General features: G+C 55.2%; 1 protein-coding gene across 2 annotated transcripts in view; it reads left to right on the top strand.

Annotated features, from left to right (window-relative positions):
• LOC139048638 (uncharacterized) overlaps positions 1–12,454 on the top strand; it is a 257,675-nt gene that overhangs the window by 61,572 nt on the left and 183,649 nt on the right. The gene's annotated exons all lie outside the window — the stretch shown is intronic.

The following is a 12,454-nucleotide window of genomic DNA, read 5'->3' as shown; positions in this document are numbered from 1 at the left end:
CCGTCGCTTTCTGGCTCGCAAAGCGGGCTGCGCGCGGCCAGCTCCGCCGTACACACCTCACGCACCGCTTTCTCTCGCCCCCTCGCTGGGCCCGTTCTAATTTCCTCAGCTCGCTTCTCCTCGCCGCTATTCCGTCGTGCCGCTAAGCCTAATGGCCGCGGCTCTCATTACGCTAATTACCGCGCCGTGCGCGCCAGCTAGACGGCTGGTTTGCCCGTGCGAGGGATCCCGTCTCGTCGTCTCATCTTTGCCTGCGCTTCGCAGCTCTGGCCAACGCGGCTGCGCATCGTCAAGCAAGCGCGAGAAGTTGCGCCATTTTGTGACGATGACGCTGTGACGGCGCTGCCAGGGCTGCTCACCGACGGGCGTCGCAACTGGCGCACACGCCGCGACAACCGTGGCGCAACATTTCGCCGCTGCCGTTTGCTCTTTTTTCGCTGTCACGCGTAGCATGGCGCCTTGCGCATGCTTCGCCCGGGAACGAGATGGCTGCAGGCACGCCTTCTCTGCTGCTCGAGCATGAAACGGCATACTTTGAGGCGTGCGCCTGCGATGTCGAATGTTCCGCCGCCGTGCCGAGCGTTGCCCTTGAAATGAATGACCCGAAGACGGCGGCCGACCTGTACTGCTTGGGCAATGCTTTGGTTTCGCTTGCCGCCGCCGTGTTCGAGCTTGTGGCGCGGGCATTTTGCTCCGAAGGGGGCTGCCCCTTCTTTGCAACCATTCAGAATACCGGGGGAAAATACCGTGCAGACTACATCACAATTTCACGTTCATTCACCAGGCCATGTGCTGGAAGGTCAGCGCAGGCCTCAACAGCGACCATAACAGCAGGGCCATCACGTGGCTCAGACGCGGTGCGCACGTGCACGCCGGTGGCACACGTACTGCGCCACCGGCGAGACTCGAGTGCCGCGACAGTGCGTCACAGGGGCACGCGCTTTCGTTGCACCACACCGCACCAGCTCGGTGTCCCTCGCACCGCTGCAAAGAAAAGCGGCGGCAGCCACATATTGGGCATCGTGCTCGAATTGCTGATCACTGTGCAAAGTCAGATTTGATGCGCCGTGAGCGCGACGAGACAAAATCAAGTAAAGCACAAGCTCGCACGGCACCAAGCGCGTTAACGCGCGCCTTCGTGGCATCACGCTCACGAGTGGCAGGCCAGCCGATGCGCGATGGCAAGCTTCAGTGGCGCCTCCGGTGGGTGACGTCATATGGGGGACGCAAGGTGGAGTCTCGATTCGTCGAGCCGTAAAGGTTGCCGAGGCTTCCTTGTACTCGGGTCTTTTGCTGGGCACTGACCGATTCGGCCACGTTCTCTAATTGCACCGTCTTCACATTCTGAGCCAATCAAATAAGTGCGTTAGCCGCCCCGTGAGTCATTTGCAGCCGACAGGACGGCAAATTCGACAATGTGGCGGAATCGATAGTATCCCGCAGGGTAACTCTTGTGCGCAGATGCCAAGGCTGTGCCGCTCCAGCTTGCTGTCACCTGCAGCCGTTTGGACCGGCCCGCAGAACGCACCGAGTGCCGTGTTCAACTCGGTCTCGCAGATGCGTGCACCGCATTTTACATCCGCTAACGTTGTCGCGTGTGCACCTCTAGGGAACACTGCTGTTCGTCCACTGCTTTGCCGATGGCAGCACTAGAGCGTCGCGCCCGAGTTCGATGCCCACGCGCCTCGTCTGCGAGCCTGCACGGCTCTGTTGGAGGTATGACAGCGCCGCCTATGCACCCGATTGAAGTGGTCGCGGTGCCTCACTGATTGACGCTCTTCCACGATACCCGAGCTAAGATTTCATAAGCAGGCACATACATTCGGGCTTTGTTGCAATGCGCTGGGCATTGTAGCCGCTTCTGAAGACATGACAGGAAGCTCCAAGTCATTTCAGAAGGCGGCGTTGCCTTGCACTTCATCCTCATAATTGTTATCGTCCGTCGTTTGCGCCCTATCTTTATGATTTCCCATGTTTAGCCCATTTGACCCTGTTCTTTCATCTCTATTTTCTACTCATGACGAGGGCGTCTTACTGCGCTCGCGCTGGCGTCACAGCGCTTTTCTGTGTGCTTCGACAAGTTCTGAAGGTGAACGTCGACCAGCTATAGCCCGTTTGTCCATCCTGCCGGGTTACAGCGAATAGCCCGACGTCCCCATCGTCGTGGTCCGCGCTGCCGAAGGGCTCCGAGTCGAAGCGCGTTTCCCGACGCGCACATTCGTCTTCTGGCTACACTAGCATAAAACGGAGTTGGTTTAGGACATTGTATAATTCCGCCATATTGTCTAGTCCGCCGTCTTGTCACTTGTGAGTGACTCCCAGTGCTTCTGCGGATTCTATGATTGGCTTAAAACGCCAGCATCATGGCGGAATTCGACGATGTCGAGAATGATACCGTGGAGATAATAGATGAAGACTGCGTAGGCCACAGTCCTCGTTTGAAGCTCTTGTATGTGCTCTGGTTTCATTTCCCTCGGTGGATGAAGCCGAGTCTGCTTAGTCATTCTCGAAGAATCCCAAATGTTGCGGCCATGGAATAAGGCAAGCCAGTGAATTCTCGACTCTCTATAGGCGTATGTAATGAACATGGATCCTTACGTGCGGAGGAAGGAGGCCGCAGTTTTGAAATTGCACCTGCAGGAGTACGCGAAGCACGGTACGACTGTGGCGTCGCATTCGCGATTTAAGTGCGGCGGCGGGCGCACGCGTGGGTGCCAAAATCGTAACTCCGTTGATGATGCCCCCCCCCCTCCCCCCTTTGAATGTTGTAGCGCTCTTCTTTTCGCCCGCTCTGTGAGCCAGTTCGCACACGTAACACCCATCTTTTTCCCCTTGCATGCCTTCTCGCATCACGATACTTACATCTTCGCGTCGTTCGCAGACCCAAATTGCTCACCGTCTCGAAAGGGGGCCTTTCTTTCTGCTCATTTTTTTTTTCATTTCCATCACGACTGTGCGCCCAACATTTCCAGAGCTGTCCACGTGCACGACCAGGGGCGGCTGAGCGATGCTCCGCGCACTTTCTCTGCGCGTGTGCACCGGGCTTCCCTCGCCGCAGAGCGGGTGGGTGGGAAGAATAATGACGAGGAAGCAAAAAAGAGAAAACCAGGAGGCACGCCAGGGCGAGTTCAGAGGAAATCGAGTATAAGGCAAAGAAGAAAAGCGAATCCGACGCTGTGGCCACTCTCGCTGCCGCCACAGTGCATGCGGGCGATTCGAAGCAGCGCCGGCGGCGTATAACGCGTGACGATCAAGACGTGGCCCGCCCGGGTTTTTTACGTTCTTTCCGTAATGCGAGCTATAGCGCTCCCTCCCCCCGCTGAGAACGGCATTGTGCTGGACGCGAGTCTAACCGGCTTGTCGCGCACCCGAGCGCGCTGTTCCAAAATGCACGGAGCGTCGGGTGGGCCGCCAGAGCGAAGACTCCGCGTAGCGTGACGGCCGGTCACGTGGGAACTCTTTTGGTCGTGCTCGCCTTCCACTGAGCCGATACCTTCCTCCGCGGCCGCGCTCGAAGAAGCAATCCGTGTGACGACAGGGAAAGCCCGGTTTCTTCCTGCACTGCGCGCGGTTTCGGGGCCACTGCGCTCGCACGTGCTCGTGGGCCCCTGCCTGCGGCTCGGTGCGCGGAGTGACGACGCCTTGGTCGGCATAGCATATGTGGGCCAAGGTTGGAATGGACTCGCTTCGTGCAGAGCCGTTGGTCCCCAAACGCAACCGTCAGGAGCTCGCGAAGGCGTGTTGGTGTGCGGGGCTTTGCGCGTTGTGGGCTGTGTAACGTCGGAACGCGGTTTTGAAACGCGAGGAAGAGGCTTTCCTCTCGTGTTTCGACAGTCCATTGCGGGTGGTCGTAACGGCACGCGTTTTCTGACGGTCACTCAGCGTAACGTTCGTTCGGGGTAGGCCGCGTGTTCTACGAAGCGTGTCCTGACGTCATTGGCTAGCGTGCATCGACAAAAGCGGGATGCTTTCTCGGTGAAAGTAACTTCTGCTTCCCACTGCCTGGGAGGCAGAGGTGTGCACCGGGTCCACGTCTGCGTACGGAGCCGTCTTTTCCTGCTTCCGCGCCCCCTTTGGCGATGTGCGGGCGCAGCGAGCGCGGCAGGCAGCTGAGCGTTTAATGGGGTTCGCAGCACGGGGCACCGACATCTTGCATTTCGCGCCAGTTCTCTTGGCCGCTCCGACGCGAGCTCTCCAGTCGGGTGGGACCTTCGAAGGGTGCCTCTCCGACAGCAGGTGCGTGTCGCGGGCGTGTAGAAAGCGCAGTGTAGCACGCAAGCTCGGGACGCAGCTGGTGAAGCACGCTTAGTTCAGGAAACGGCGTCAGATGCGCGAGCGCGCGAAGCCTCCTTGAGAAGGTGATGAATCCGATTTACAGCTCGTAAACGCTATTTTAGTGCCACGAGCAACAGCCTGTGCCCGCGACGTGCATTAGCTACGGGGCCATCTTATCGTGCAATCACTCTCGCGCAACGTCCGTCTCTGCATGACGCAGTGTCCTGCACAGCGGCACGTTTGAGTGGCAGCCTTCTATCTATGGTCGGCTGGCGCTCAATGGGCGCACCCGGAGTATTTCGTAGCCGCTCCCCGAAATCAATCTCGTCTGGAAGTCGTTCCCGTCTTAAGCGTGGGTCGTGTGGCGCTCTACTTGCCAGGCGTCGGCTCACGAGGGGCGCGTAGAACGGGAGCGAAGGCGGCCTGCATCTCGTGCGCACCCCGTCCCGCGTGCGGAAGGGCCACCTTGGTCGCGGTGCCGCGAGCTGAACCGCCGCCGTTTCTGCCTCTTTATTCTCCCCCCCCCCCTTTTTTTTTTCGCCTGGGTGCGTCCGCAGCGGCGGCCGTGATCCACAGGGGCGCCTGACCCGAGCGTGCGAGCCGGTTATTTGCGATCTCGAATCGGGGTCGCCGAACGCGAGCACCGGCGCATTTTCTTCACGCGCGCGCTTTCTCTCGCGTTGCTGCGATGGCGCCTCCGTGAGTGACGTGTGCTTCCACGCCGCTGGTCGGCCTGTCTGTCTCCTTTATTAATGCCACGAGCATCGAGTGACGCTCTTGTTTCTGGCGCCGCACTTCCGGTTCACCTCCGGAGACGACCGGGGAAGAAATTCAAAATAAATCGGAAAAAAGTAGCACAGTGCAAAATGCTTGCGTTTCATCATATATATATATATATATATATATATATATATATATATATATATATATATATATATATATATATATATATATATATATATATATATATGATATCAGAGCAGTTTAGTTGGAAGTTGACTTATGGTGTGTCTGCAATAATTAGAATAAATTCGAAATCACCTATTACCGCATGCCAAAGCACACGATCAGACTCGGGACCCGCCACTTGAACACGACTTTCGCAACATTCCTGGAAACCTCCAGTGGAAAGTGGTAGTGATGACGTCACAAGCAAGAAGGTGGCACGATATATTTAACCGGCTAATTAATAGAAAAACGGTTGCCTCCTAGTTCGGTTCGTGCGTTGCGTTCGCCCAAAGTTAGCCTAAAGAACACCAACGCCGAGGTACGAGGGCCGCTACCCAAGTCAACTACTAAGTTTGCGTATGCCAGGTTATTCATTTACTTGTTCCCTTTTCCGCATTTCCACTCGCCGTTACAGCCATGCCACCGCGTTCGTGGCAACTTGCACTCCTGAACGAGTGAACTACAAGTCACCCGTCGTGGACGTTACCCCCCCCCCCCACGCCCCCCCCCCCACTCTTTCCCCTCCTCTTTTATTTGTCCATTTCGCAGTGCCGGTCCCTCGGCTCGTCCGCTAGCGCCGTGTAGGCTGCTTGCGAAATATACAGTCGTCGAGAAAAATTTACGGGACGCTTTACAAGTTGGTAGATCGGTTTGTAGGTCGCGACAGCAACTGTAGATCAAAATATTCAATTGCAAGTTGTGTGCCCGAGCTCTGCAGGAAATCAGCCTTTTCGCAAACCCCGTGTCCCGTAAAGAAAAATTGCTGCCGACTGCGAGAAGGACGCAGTTTCTTGGCCTTGCTTTGCGACTCGAGTCCCGAGGCAGCTCCTCACGCAGCCTTTCTGACCCGTGCTCTTCGTAGGCCCTTTGGCGACGGTTCTTTGACGCCGGGTTCGGGACAGCGCTGAGACTGCGTGGTTTTGCACGTGGGACTGCGAGCGACGTTTGAGTCAACGATGCATTCTGCACTGCGGAAACGTGCACTGTCACGAGTGGCAGCAGACGATCGTCGGGAGCGAGTCGGAGGTGGGCAGGGCGTTCGACGCGAGATTGAAAGGAGCTGCCGTCTGGCGGGCCCTAGCGCAGTCACACGCAGTGCAGACTGGTCTTCGCGTGGCTAAACAATGGCGTCTACACGTGCGCACAATTCGACGTGTGATTATACAGTTTTAGTATAGCGTACGCTATTCCATTGCGTACGCTAAAAAATAGCGGGTCGTCACTGCGCATGCGCTCAACGCTAAACGAAATAGCGGGTATAGCGGGCGTACGCAACGCAAACGATTTAGCGTTAGCGTTTTTGCGTGGTTTCCGGAGTTTGCGGGAAACATGGCGGCGGTCCTGGCTGCCCGCTTCGAACTGAATTTGGCGTTGCTTTTGTAAAATGCACTTCGTTCGTAGCAAATGACTGTGTAAACAGCTTTCGCTTAGTCTCAGGCCGCTTCGACGACAGAGTTTTATGGATAACTTCGTGGTGTTCTTGAGATCGCTTCTCGTTTCGAACGAGTCGAAGCCTAACGAAACAAACGTTCGAGATGTCAGCGCCACCTATCGCCACAAGCGCGAAATAGCCGCAACGACAGCATATGGCCTCAGAGATGCGAAGATATCGTCGGCCAACTAAACTTGTAGAAAACGCGCGCGGCTTAGCGTACGCTATATTATAGCGTATAGCGTACGCTATAGTTGCGTACGCTAAACTAAAACTGTCTATTGCTGCCGCTCCTGCGTGTATCTTGCGGTGAACCCAGACATTATACGTCTTGTCGGTCGGAGGCGCTGCTGAAGTGCACGCACGTGCGGATCGCACAAAGGCCAGACCGAACCGCGTTCTTTTCGAGCGGGTCTGTCGACACAAGCGGCGCGCTTCTGATGTGGCTGACTGCCCGCCACCGCCGCCGTTTGCTGCGATGGCGTCGACGCTCGCAACGCAGCTCTTGCGAGCGTTGACGTTTTTAGTCCGATGCTTTGAACAGGCCGCCAGAGGCCCGCGAAATATTTCGGCCTTCGCATAGGCGTCGTCCTTTATCTGTTTTCTTTAATTGCTCATGCTGCGCTATTCTAAAAGGAACGTCATTTCGCGTGCGTCCGCTTTTCGTTCCACAGTAAGCTTTCGGCGACATCTGCTGGAAGCCAGTTTAATGCGTTATCGATCGACAGGGGTGGTATCTCGGCCAAATGAGACAAGTAAGGTTCAGTGCAGTCAGTTATATTAGTATTTTTTCAGGGCGAAAGGTACCAAAACATTCGAGAATAAATTCTGCGACGTCACGTTAATGTTCCGGTGTCGCGGTGATTCGGACGCTAAATTCAAGGAAGAAGACATTGCCCCCCCCCCCTCCCCCGCTCTTTCTTTTCTTTTTGTCTTTGAGAGGGGTGGGGAGAGGGCTAACATGTGGCATATTCTTCAGGCCAAATTAAGGCAGGTCGGAGCTTGCGTAAATAGACGTGGAATGAAGAACTGGTCTAGCTAAACAATACATATTGCGCTCAAGACACAACAAAGCAAGGAATGCACGCGCTTCTGTCGTCGATTGTTGTCGTGCGCCTTCTTCAGGCTGCTGCGTCATCCCGACTACAAAAACATATCCGCCGCGCGGTTGCTTAGCGGCTATGGGGCCTTGCGCTGGCGAGCTTTAGGTAGCGCGTTCGATACCGGCGGCACTTCCACGAGAGTGGAATGCGAAAGCACTCGGTGCCTTTCGTTCAAGTGTGCGTCGCAGTTCCCCGAGTGGTCCAAATTAATCTGGAGCGCCCCACTACGGCGTGCCCCATAATCGCGTTGTGGTTTGAGCGTGTGGCAACCGAGGAATAGTATTTGTCGAGATTCCACGCAACAACGTTGAACACAGGGCGGAAAGTTCGTGCGGTGCACGGAAAAACGTACTCGTGCTTCCTCGTACGCCCAATGTAATGCGCGTTGTGTTTTCCCTAGGTTCGCTCACGCGCAGTGTTAAAATGGAGCTATGGTGCGTGCTTTCCCTTAGCACTTCTTCTCCATGACGCGAGGTGGCCTCCCGTCGCAGTGACCTCGTCCCTATGGTTCAAGCCGCGACTTTTGGGACCGAATCTATCTCATTATAGCTACGTACGTTGGCAGTCTCCGATGCTGGCCGGGATTGGAGCACAGTGCCTCTGTGCGCACGCATAATTGCGAATCGTTGCACCTATGACGCGCGCATTTCGTCGAAGTGATTGACATACGACGCCACAATGTCGTCTGAAGCGAGCAGGCCGCGTCGTAACAGGCAAATCCATTTACCGTGCTCACGATTCCCGCCGTCGCTGCGGAGCCGCCGCTCGTACACTGCGGCGACCTTTGCGAGCCACTGTCGGCTTGTCGCAGCGCCGCGCCGGCTTCCCGCGACGGCATTCCTCGCTGCGCACGCGTGGCGAGCGTCTCGCTTCTCCGACTCGGCGAGCGCCGTCTTCGCGCTCACGCCCCTAGTGGGAGAGAAGTATCGACAGAAGAGACAAAAAACGCTCTCGAGTTTCGCCCCGTAGAGCGAGCGGCGCAGTTCCCGAACGGCAGCATTTGGAAAGCGAACGAGGCGGCGTTCCTAGGTGGGCGGACTCGTGGCCGACGGCGCGCGCGCGCCGAATTTGTGGGTTGTCGAACCCGCAGGCTTTCCTGGAAAACTGCTGGAGGGAATTGTGGCACACACTGTGTGCGGGACGAGCTTGACGCATACGGCGGACTATGCCAGCGCCAGAAGGGCGGGTAGTTCTTCAGCCCTCGAACGGCTTCGTGTATTTGCAAATTGGCCATTTAATAACAACGTGTCGCGCCCTAAATGCGCCAATCGACGATTATGGTGCTTGTCCGTTGAGACTGATTGCCTAGACGCGTTTACAGAAAACGTCATTGCTCGGGAATTTAGGTGTAGAAGCCGCTAGTCAATAACGTTCCAATTTAGGTCACAAGAACGAAGATTACACAGGCACACTTACTAACTAACTACAATTAATCCCGCGGTAGCTAGTGGAACGATCGCAGCGCCAACATTCCCTCTGGTGAACTCTACGGTGTCTGCTCTCCTCGAGGGCGCCACCGTTTGTGCCCAGTTGGTCAGCATTAATCCCGAGCCCCCCGCTGCGCTGTGCCTCGTAATCAAATCGTACTTTTGGCACATAAAAAGTCTGAATTCGATTCTTTTGCTTGCCCGGTCATGTTTCCATGCCACGTACGATAAACATTGTGAGAACGCACGGGGTGCGGGCACTGATCGAGCACCGCCCTGACGCGGAGGCACGCGTAACGCGCACAGCTACACGCAAAAGTTCGGTCACGTCGCGAAAAATAAATAAATAAATATAAAAAAAGAATTTTAAAGAATTTAAGACACACTGCGATTTCTGACCTATCTGGGCGCTTGCGTATGTCGGTGCAGCCTGAAACGGTGGGCGCGCTAGGGTGCTCAAATGATTCGACCATTTGAGAACTTGCGGTCCGTATATTTTTCGTGATAGAATATATATAAGCGCGGCTGAACGACGACGTTGAAAGAAACAGGACCCGCATTCAGAAAACCTTCTTACGCTAAGAGCGTTCGTGCCAGCCAATAGTGATGTAGTACATATTATTACCAAAGGCGATCAGCCAACGAAAAACAGCACTTATACCAACGAAAAGCTTTGTGAATTCGCCCTGAGACAGCACTTTTCTTTTCTGTTTCTTTTTACGTCCTCGATTCAGTCGCGCTTCCATATTCCATCGTGAATTCAAACCAACAAGCCTGCTATACGTGCTTTAAGCACGTATATTTTCTCTGGTGGCTTCACGTTCCCGTGAGCGCGACCTTGAATTGCTTACACCGTCCGTGCGTTCCATTATTGAGGTTGTCTCGTCATCGCGAAAAACAACAAACGTATTGGAATGCAATCCGCGCCTTTAGGGATGCATACAAAAGGCTTCCTCGAAATCGTGTCGCGGTTCTACTTACTGTCTGTTCCTATATCAACAACACTCTTTCTGTTGAGTTGCAATATGATATTAGACACTACGTTTGCCGCGGGATTTTCAACTGCGTGCTTCAACTTTTGCCTTTCTGAATGGCCCGTGTCGCGAGTGGTCGGAAATTCCCGGGCGAAATAGCCCGAGCTCTTTCTCGTGTGGGGAAACTCACTCGGACTCGTGTATATATACAGTGTCTACTCGTATAGCTATAACCAACGGATCAGTATATCCCGCTTGCCTTCTCTCGACAGATGCGTTTTGTGTGCGTGCGTGCGCGCTCGCTCGCTCGCAGCCAATGTTGCCACGGTGACACGAATATCTGGCTCGTCCTGTAGCAGCTGCGCGCGGCACGTCGGTGTGCACTGCGTTGGAATCGTGGAATCCCTTCCGCATTCGCAGCAGCCGAGCCAGACCGCACTATGCAAGCAGTTATCGAACATCGGCGCGGCGACTCTAAGCTTTCGCCGCTCGAAATGTCTAAAGTATACATCTCTGCTAATAACCAGGCGTGCTCGGAAGGGCGTAACCCTTTTCCTCGCCGCCTCGGGTGAAGTTTGCGCCGTGTAAAGGGAATCATCAGCCGGTCTCTCTTCTTTCTCGCCGTTGACGAGTGCTCGTGTAGCTCGAGCGAGCTGTCGTTCTCGTCGCCGCCGCAGTGTGGTGCGGGAGCTTAGCGTAGGACGCGTGCGTAGTTGAGAGAACGAGCGAGGCAGCGCCCGTTCGCGCTAATTGCGAGGCCTGCTCTAATTAGACGACGAGCGGCTCGGGCTATCCTGGCGCCGCATTCTCCCCTATTCCCTCGCGACGCTTGCACGCGCGTCTGGCACGACGGCGCGGAAGCCGCCGTGCGGCGAACATATTAAGAGCGAAAGCTTTGTGGCGCGTTCACACCGAGACATTCGGCGTCTGGAGCGGCGCCCAGTTCGGCGGAACCCAGTTCGGCGGCGGCGAGATCCGCCGGAATAGCCCCTTCCGCGCCGATCGCTCCCGGACCGATTTTTGCGGCAGCTGCCGCCGGATTCCCTCGCCGCGAACCAATCGGAGCGCGTCTCAGCAATTCGAAAGATGGAGGCCAATCTCGACGCGCTCGTCATATCGCAGTGTTCGAGCGCGTCGCGACATTGGAAATGCTCATCGAATTGGTGCGTAACCACCCCGTCCTTTTCGACAAGTACCACGCGAAGCACAAGAATCGCGAACTTGTGATTTCGCCGTGGTGGTGCTCCGAACTAGGAGGCACATCACGTCACAACGCGCGCCTCGCCGCGGATATATTTCTCTCTCTCTCTCTCTCTTTCGCTCCCTAGTCACTACTGCGCATGCGCCACTAGTAGCACCGAGCCACAGGTGTTCCGCCGCTGCGTCGCGCCGATCTGCCTCCGCCGTTTGGTATGACGTCACACGCGTTCCTCGTCGTTGCGTTCGCCTCCGCTCGCTTCGCCAGCTGCGTCGCATGCCTGATAACATGTCGGAGGATTGAAAAAGAGAGCTCGCGTGCGCCGCAACCACAGTTGAGGCGGCAATATGGATGGCGACAATTCTGATGAGCAGGAGGAGGCCTGGAATCGTCATCGGGACGAGATGAAGAGGAAAGGAATCGCCCAGGAAACAGACGAACAGCCCGCCGAACGACTGGATAAACGCCGCAACATAGCTAGACATGCAACCAGACTAACCTGGATTTGCAATCAAGATTAACCAAGGCTAACTGTGCTATGCCTTAGCTTTCGCTACGTATATCCTGGCATAGCTAGCCGAGCTAAGCCATTGCCATTTTTTTTCTCGCCTTTATTATTGCGATCCTCGGAGTTGGACGAACTTGCTACGTCGAGTGACTCTTATCACTGCGTATTCAGAAACGGATCTCGTATGCCCACGCTCGACTTGATCTAAATGGCTCCAGTCATAGAGTTTCTCACTACATTACCTAGAGGGAAATCTGGCGCTGCTGCGCTGTGGTATGCATGGGAATGTCGGTATATTGTGGATTCGGATTGGCATCGTTCTCCTAGAGACAGGACACCTTGAAGATGCGCTTGGCAAGTACCGTTCCGTCTGTCACAATGATTCATTTTCTACTAGAACAGCACGTGAAAAGCTGCTTTAGCTTTAATATTACGCGAAAACATGTTTTGTTTAACTATGAGAACTTGTTATTGCGTGTACAATTATATGAAACGTAACAAGTATCAGCGGGCCGCTAAAGTTGGAGAACAGACGACAAGATTCGCGCCCGCTTTGGAACAGTTTGTCGCCTGTTCTTGCGTTTCTTCG

Source organism: Dermacentor albipictus, chromosome 8 (genome assembly GCF_038994185.2).
Source record: "Dermacentor albipictus isolate Rhodes 1998 colony chromosome 8, USDA_Dalb.pri_finalv2, whole genome shotgun sequence".
NCBI lineage: Eukaryota > Metazoa > Arthropoda > Arachnida > Ixodida > Ixodidae > Dermacentor > Dermacentor albipictus.
The sequence above is the reverse complement of the archived record's forward strand: the minus strand, read 5'-3'. Positions and strand labels throughout refer to the sequence as shown.